Here is a 7,865-nt window from a genome sequence, read left to right on the forward strand (position 1 = left end):
ACTCTTTACTCAGTTTTCCCCATTGATAACATCTTATAAAAACTACAATGTCAGGTCCACAGTATTGATATTGTACCCTGATAATCAAATTGACATACTTCATGCTCACAAGGAATGCTCAGTGTACCTTTTTTATAGCTTGGCCCATTTCCCTCTGCCTGTATTTTCTCTTTCAACCTGACAACCAGTCATGTGTTTTTGTATCAGGTTTTCAAAGAACCATAACTTATATACCCTACCTAACATTCTAGGATTGACTTTTTCCACTTAGCGCTGAGGTTTATCCTTTTGTTATAATGTAGCAACAGTGTACTTTTTTTAATTGCCAAGTAGCTTGCCACAGTATAACTGTACCACCTTTTATCATTTACTCATGAAGACATCTTGGTTGTCTCTGTGTCTTGGCTATTATAAATAAAGCTCTTATATAAACATATACATATAGATTTGTCTTTTAACATATGCTTTTCTTTTGTTTTTTAAATTTGGTTTTTTGTTCTTTTCGTGACATGGTTTCTCTGTAGCTTTTGGAAACTGTCCTGGAACTACCTCTTGTAGACCAAGCTGGCCTCTAACTCACAGAGATCCGCCTGCCTCTGCCTCATGAGTGGTGGGACTAAAGCTGTGTGCCACCACCGCCTGGCTGAACATCTCTTTTTGATTCTTTTAGCTTATCTATGTGTAGAATTGCTAGTGTTATAGGAACCAACTTGCTTGCCTAAAAGTTCTAATTCTTTCATATCATTACTAGCATTTGGCTTTGCCATCTTTAGAAATTTGGTTAGTCTTTTATATATGTGACAGTTTTTCATTGTACCTGTTTTGTGTTTTCTTTTTTCCAACTGGTTCTTAGGTAAATGAGGCTGCTCTTGTCCTCCTGATGTTCTCCTGCCTGTATTTGAGCTACTGCATCAGGCTTCATTGTAGTTTTCATTTTAGTTCTTGTTGTTAATGATGTTGAACATTTTTCATGTGCTCATTTGTTTTATATATCACTCAGGGCTTCTTGCACTCAGGTACTTCACCACTGACCTCTACCTACTACTTTTTTTTTCTTCAATTCTTTTTAAATTAAGGATGAGCAGAATTGTTTTTTCCTGAAAGGTTGGGTTTTTTTTTTATTTTTTTTTATTTTTTGAGGAAATGGTTTAATATCAATAAACACACGCATGTATGTGTGTGTATGTGTGTGTTAAGGAAAGCGGCAGTTGTACACACAGTAGTAAGGGTGGGTATAGACTTCTCAAGATAGAGTTGCCTGCAAGACAGTGTTCTTTGCAATCATGTATCAGGATTATTTTTTCAACTAGAAAACACCATTTGTATGGAGCAGGGAATTGCCAAATGTTTCTTGCATAATTCTAGAGGAAGAACGTCTTTCTAAGTAAGGGCTTTATTTTGTTTGAAATTTTTAAGTCAGTTTTAAACTATAAATACTTATATGTGATACTAGTAATGATTCAGAAAGTGGCTTCTTTTTAAAAGTTCTATGAAAAAATACTTGATATCACTAATCATTAGAGTAATGAAAGCAAAACCACAGTGAGATATCATGTTATTGCCTCTTCTATGTTCAGAGGGTCATTGTGGAAAAGACAAAAGAAGTAAAGCTTGTGGTGCACACCTTAATCCCAGCTCTTGGAAGGCTGAAGTGGGAGAACTAGGAGTTCAGCCTAGGTAAGTGTACCGTTGCCTAAATAGTGCATAGTGAGCTCAAGATCACCTTGCAGTATTAACCCCCCCCCAAAAAAAGAATAAAAGAAAAGAAAAAAAAAGACAAAGTCATTTTGGTAAAGACATAATAACAATCTCTATAGGCTGTTGGTGGAATTATGGCTTGGTACAGTCATTATGGAAAATAGTATGGAGATCCCTTAGAAAGTTAAAAGTAGAAACAAGATGATCAGCAATAGATAACGATATCATGGTGTTTACAAGCATGCATGTATACACACAGTGGAAGACAACTCATACTTAATGAAGGGAATCCCATCATTTTATGTGATCTAATCTGGAAGACATTATAATAAATGAAATAAGCCTAGAACTGAAAGACATGGAAATACTGATTGTTTTAACTTATAAATACAATATAAAAAGTTGAACTCAGAGACAGAGGCTAAAATGTTGGTTATCAGAGGCTGCCTGGGAGAGGAGATAGAAAGATATTATTCCTAGGGTACAAAGTTTTAGTTAGGCTGAGTATGTTCTAGAGGTCTATTATACATCACAATTGCTATAAACAATAATGTAGCTCTTTAGAATGGCTCAGTGATTGATGTACCATCACAGTTTCTACAAACTGCCTCTGACAAAACTATGCTGTAATAGATTGGAATAGAAAACCCTTGTAATAGAATTGTTTACTTTCATACAAAGAAGATTGAGAAAACACCAAAATCTGCATGCGGTGTGTGCTCATTTCATCTTCAAGGGGTTTGTGTGGTGAGATTCATGACACCATCTAAATCAGAATGGTTCAGCAGGGCCTATATTGAATCCATGTATGCTAAATACGTTCATGACAAGATCCAGGATACTTTCCTTATTGAAGATCAGAAATCACTGTAAAAGTATTGTAGCCGAGAATTATAAAGCTAAAAAATGTAGTCTTTTTAAGGAATAAGAGAAACACATACTTGAAAATTGCAAAGAGTGTGGATCTTAAATGTCAGCAATAAAATGTGATAGGTAACTGAGATGATAGTTGGTTACTTCAACTTAGACATTTTGTAATGTTTATCTGCATTAAGACCTTTACCCTGTAAATTTATCTGTTGGTTATACTTTAATAAATCTGAGTAAAATTGAAAAAAATGAAAGTATGCACTATCATCATTAGAACAAAAAAAGACATTGGCCTCTTTCAATAAGTTAAATTCTGGCAGATTGCTAGGGTAGGAAAATTAAGCCTTTAGTGTTTTATCAGCTGTCAGCTGTCATGCTTTGGACATCATGGCCTAGAATCTGTTCTTGTTATAGGCTTATTAAAGTAAGCTAGGGGTTTATTATTAAAGTTAATTCTGAAAAGAATCTCTTGGGCCATCTTTGTATTTTTTTATTAAATATCCTACCCTCGGCTTGTTAAGGAATTTTATTTTTGTTACACAACAGTAAACTGGGTCCTGGAAGCTCAGTTTTCTTGCTGCTCAATTTTTTTTTATTTTACAAATTTTTTAATTTACAAAGTTTGTTGATAAGAGGGGAGAAATTGTCAGGATATATGAGACAGAGTCTCAGAGGGTTCTCATTTCCTTCTTTTTCTTCTGTTTACATTTTTATTGATTATTTGGGAATCTCACATTATATGCCTCCATGGTGCTCACCTCCCAGTCTTCCCATATCTATTTCCTGTCCACCATGATTTCCCCACTTCAAAAAAGACAAATCTATTTTGTATTGACTGTATATTCACTGAAATGGTAAAATTCTTTGTGGCCAAGTTCCCAAAGGAAATGAGTCTTTCTCAGCCTATATCCATGCCAGAAACCATCCATCAGCTGAGGAAACTTTGCAGTGGCTGGGATGGGGCGGGAATAGATGTCCTGCACCCATTCTACTGCCTGTATTGCCTGCACTGAGGGGCAGAGCAGGCTCTCCCATACTCACAGACATTAACGTGGCTTCAGACATCAACTCTGACATTGGGCTTCCTCATGGTCTTTGGTGGTAACTTGGACCACAGACATCAACCTGGCTGTTGGCCATATCAGAACCCTAGAGACTGCATGGACCGTGTCCCTCACACATGGTCTCAGGTGGTTACACATGCCACTCACACGGGCTTGGTGCACCAAGACAGCAGAGCCTGAGGACATCACCAAGGCATTGGAAAGTAGCACAGACTGTGTAGGTCCATGTGGATCTCAGGCTTCATCTCTGTCTGGGAAAGCAGCATGAACCTCTAACACCAACATAGCCTCTTGTGCTATCGTGGACCACACTGGTCCTTCGAGGAGGTCCAATCCAGAAGATGAATGTTGCCTCACGTCAGGTCTCCATTGGTGCCCAGAGCCAGGAGGAACTGCTGCCTGGCAACTGCTTGAAGGATGTTGTATATCATGCTGTACTTGAACCTTTTGTGCATACCCTGCCTCCAAACTAAGCATCCCCTGCCTCAGCCTCTCAAATGTTAGGATTATAGATATGACCCACTATGTCCAACAAAGCAGACTGGATATTTTTCTTCATTTTTAGGGTAGAACCTCGATCTTATACATACTAGACAAATTCTTAGCTTCATCTTCAGACCAGAGAACTTGGTTTATTTTATAGATTGATTTTATTTTTATTTTATGTGTGACTGTTTTACCTGGATGTATATTCTGGGTGAAGTGCCCAAAGTGCAGAAGAGGGTACTGGAGCCTCTGGAACTGGAGTGATGATTGCTAGCCTCCAATTGGGTGCTGGGAGCCAAACCAGGGTCCCCTGGAAACGCCATTATGTACTCTTAACCTCTGAGCCATCTCTCCGGCTTCAAAGAAAGGTTCTTTTAATTGAATTTTCTGTGTTTAGTTCATTCACAGGTTAGTAACTCCAAAGTCTTAGAAATGAAGAACTTGCTTTCAGTAGATGACTGTACAGTTTCCATGAGTTTGTAGGCATTCTGGGGGTAGCATTGTTCTTGAATTCTAGCTTTAATCCATGGTGATCTGATAAGATACAGGTGGTTACAGATATTTTTTTGTAACTGTGGATGTTTGCTTTGTTACCGAGTATGTGGTCAATTTTCGAGAAGGTTCCTTGAGCTGCAGAGAAGAAGGTATATTCTTTCCTATTTTGGGTGGAATATTCTATAGATGTCTGTTAAGTCCATTTGATTTATTACCTCCATTAATTCTCTTATTTCTCTCTTAGTTTTCTGTCTAACTGACCTGTCCATATGTGAGAGAGGAGTGTTAAAGTCTCCTACGATTAATGTGTTCTGTTTGATTGCTGCCTTGAGTTTTAGCAATGTTTCTTTTACATACATGGGTGCTTTTATATTAGGGGCATAGATATTCAGGATTGAGACTTCATCCTGATGAATTGTTTCTGTTAGGAGTAGAAAATGTCCCTCTCCATCTCTTCTGATTGATTTAAGTTTGAAGTCAACTTTGTTAGAAATTAGTATGGCCACACCTGCTTGTTTGTTAGGTCAATTTACTTGATAAGCCTTATCCCAACCCTTTACTCTGAGTAGGTGTCTGTCTTTGTGGTTGAAGTGTGTTTCTTGTAAACAGCAGAATGTTCGCTCCTGTTTTCGTATCCAATCTCTTAGTCTGTGCCTTTTTATCGGTGAGTTGAGTCCATTGACATTAAGTGATATTAATGACCAGTGGTTGTTAACTCCGGTCATTTTTTTAGTAGTAAATTTTGTGTGTTTGCCTTCTTCGAGTTGCGCTGGTGAAAGGTCTCTAGTTGTCAGAGATATTGTGGTCATTGTTGGACTCCTTGGTTAGGTTTTTTCGGTTCCTCCCTGCCTCCCATTTCTCTCCCCCTCCCCCGTCCCCCTCCCCCTCCCACCACTTCTCTTCTCCTCCCTCTCCAGTCCCAAGAGCAGTCAGGGTTCCCTGCCCTGTGGAAATTCCAAGGTCCTCCCCACTCCATCCAGGTCTAGAAAGGTGATCATCCAAACTGTCTATGCTCCTACAAAGCCAAAACATAAAGTAGGATCAAAACTCCGTGCCACTGTCCTTGGCCTCTAGCATCAACTCTCATTGTCCGCCATGTTCAGAGAGTCCTGTTTTATCCCATGCTTTTTCAGTCACAGTCAGCTGGCCTTGGTGAGCTCCCAATAGCTCGGCCCCACTGTCTCAGTGGGTGGGTGCACCCCTCGTGGTACTGACTTCCTTGCTCATGTACTTCCTTTTTCTGCTTCTCATTAGGACCTTGGGAGCTCAGTCCAGTGCTCCAGTGTGGGTCTCTGTCTCTCTCTCGATTCATTGCTAGATGAAGTTTCTATGGTGATATGCAAGATATTCACCACTATGGTTATAGGATAGGTTCATTTCAGATTCCCTATCCTCTGGTGCCCAAGGAACTAACTGGGGACATTGCCCTGGACACCTGGTTGCCACTCCAAGCTCAAGTCTCTTGCCAACCCTGAGGTGGTTCCCTTAACTAAGATATGAGTTCCCTGCTCCCCGATACAAACTTCCTATATCCCCAATCATTCCGTTTCCTCAAGTTCCTCGCATCCTCTCCTTCACACTTTTCTCTCCCCATCTCCCCTCACCCCCATCCCACCCCACCCCCAAGATTCCAAATTTTTGCCCCACAATCCTGTCTATTTCCCATAGCCAGGAGGATAACTATATGTTTTTCCTTGTGTTTAACCCTCTTGTTAGCTTCTTTAGGATCATAAATTATAGACTCAGTGGCCCCTATCCATGGCTATAAACCAATGATGAGTGAGTACATCCCATGATCTTCTTTTTGAGTCTGGGTTACCTCACTCTGGATAGTATTTTCTATTTACATCCATTTGCATGCAAAATTAGAGAAGTAATTGTTTTTTACCGCTGAGTAATACTTTAATGTATATATATTCCACACTTTCTTCATCCATTCTTCCATTGAAGGACATCTAGGATGCTTCCAGGTTCTGGCTATTACAAATAATGCTGCTATGAACATAGTTGAACAAATGCTTTTGTCTTGAACAAATGCTTTTGTCATATGATAGGGCATCTTTTGTGTATATTGCCAAGAGTGGTATTGCTTGGTCCAGGGGTAAGTTAATCCCAATTTTTCTGAGAAACCGCCACACTGATTTCCAAAGTGGTTGCAAAAGTTTGCAGTCCCACCAGCAATGGATGAGGGTACCCCTTTCTCCACAATCTCTCCAGCAAAGGCTATCCTTGGTGTTTTTGATATTAGCCATTCTGACTGGTGTAAGATGATATCTCAAAGTTGTTTTGATTTGCATTTCTCTGATCACTAAGGAGTTTGAGCATGACCTTAAGTATCTTTTGGCCATTTAAACTTCTGTTGAGAATTCTCTGTTCAGTTCAGTGCCGCATTTTCTAATTGGGTTAATTATATTTAACTTCTAGTTTCTTGAGTTCTTTATATATTTTGGAGATCAGACATTTGTCTGTTGCTGGGTTGGTGAAGATCTTCTCTCAGTCAGTAGGCTGACTTTTTGTCTTAATGACAGTGTCCTTTGCTTTACAGAAGCTTCTCAGTTTCAGGAGGTCCCATTTATTCAGTGTGCCCTCAATGTCTCTGCTGCTGGGGTTATACATCTTGGGGATATTTCTATAATTAGGTTAAGAATTTTATTTGTTCTTTTGAGTCACACTAGGTACGGCTGCTTACTTTTCATGACTTGTACTATTTGGAGATGTTTCCATAATTAGATTGGGATTATTATTTGTTCTTTTTGAGTCACACTAGGTGGGACTGTTATTTATGATATTTTATGTATTTATATCTTTTAACTATTATCAGCAAACAGTACATTATTAGGACTTGGCTTTCATTTTTGTACTACTAATAGTACCAAGAGGTGTTTAATAGACCTTTTTTTCCTACATGATGCAGTGTAGATCCAGGTTGAGTGCTGACATAAGCGTTTTGTTTACAGCTAATCACTTTGCAAGGGGAGGGCATCAGGTTTTGTGTTTGTTTTAAAAAGTGGTTTTTTAGCTTTACTTATATCCATTTGTAGGGCTACATCTCTGATTTGACACATTAGATTCTACTTCAGTATACCTGTGCTATAGCCACAACTTGTTATTTCTGTTTTCTGTAAGTTTATTCCACACAGCATCACTTGAAAGGGAAGTCAGTTGGTTAAGTGAGCTAAGGCGTGGTGGCATGACTAAGACCCTAAGCAATAGAGGTGAGGCGGCCAGATCTTGAGTTGCCCTCTATCCAGA

This window comes from Chionomys nivalis, unplaced genomic scaffold (assembly GCF_950005125.1).
Source record: "Chionomys nivalis unplaced genomic scaffold, mChiNiv1.1 scaffold_28, whole genome shotgun sequence".
NCBI lineage: Eukaryota > Metazoa > Chordata > Mammalia > Rodentia > Cricetidae > Chionomys > Chionomys nivalis.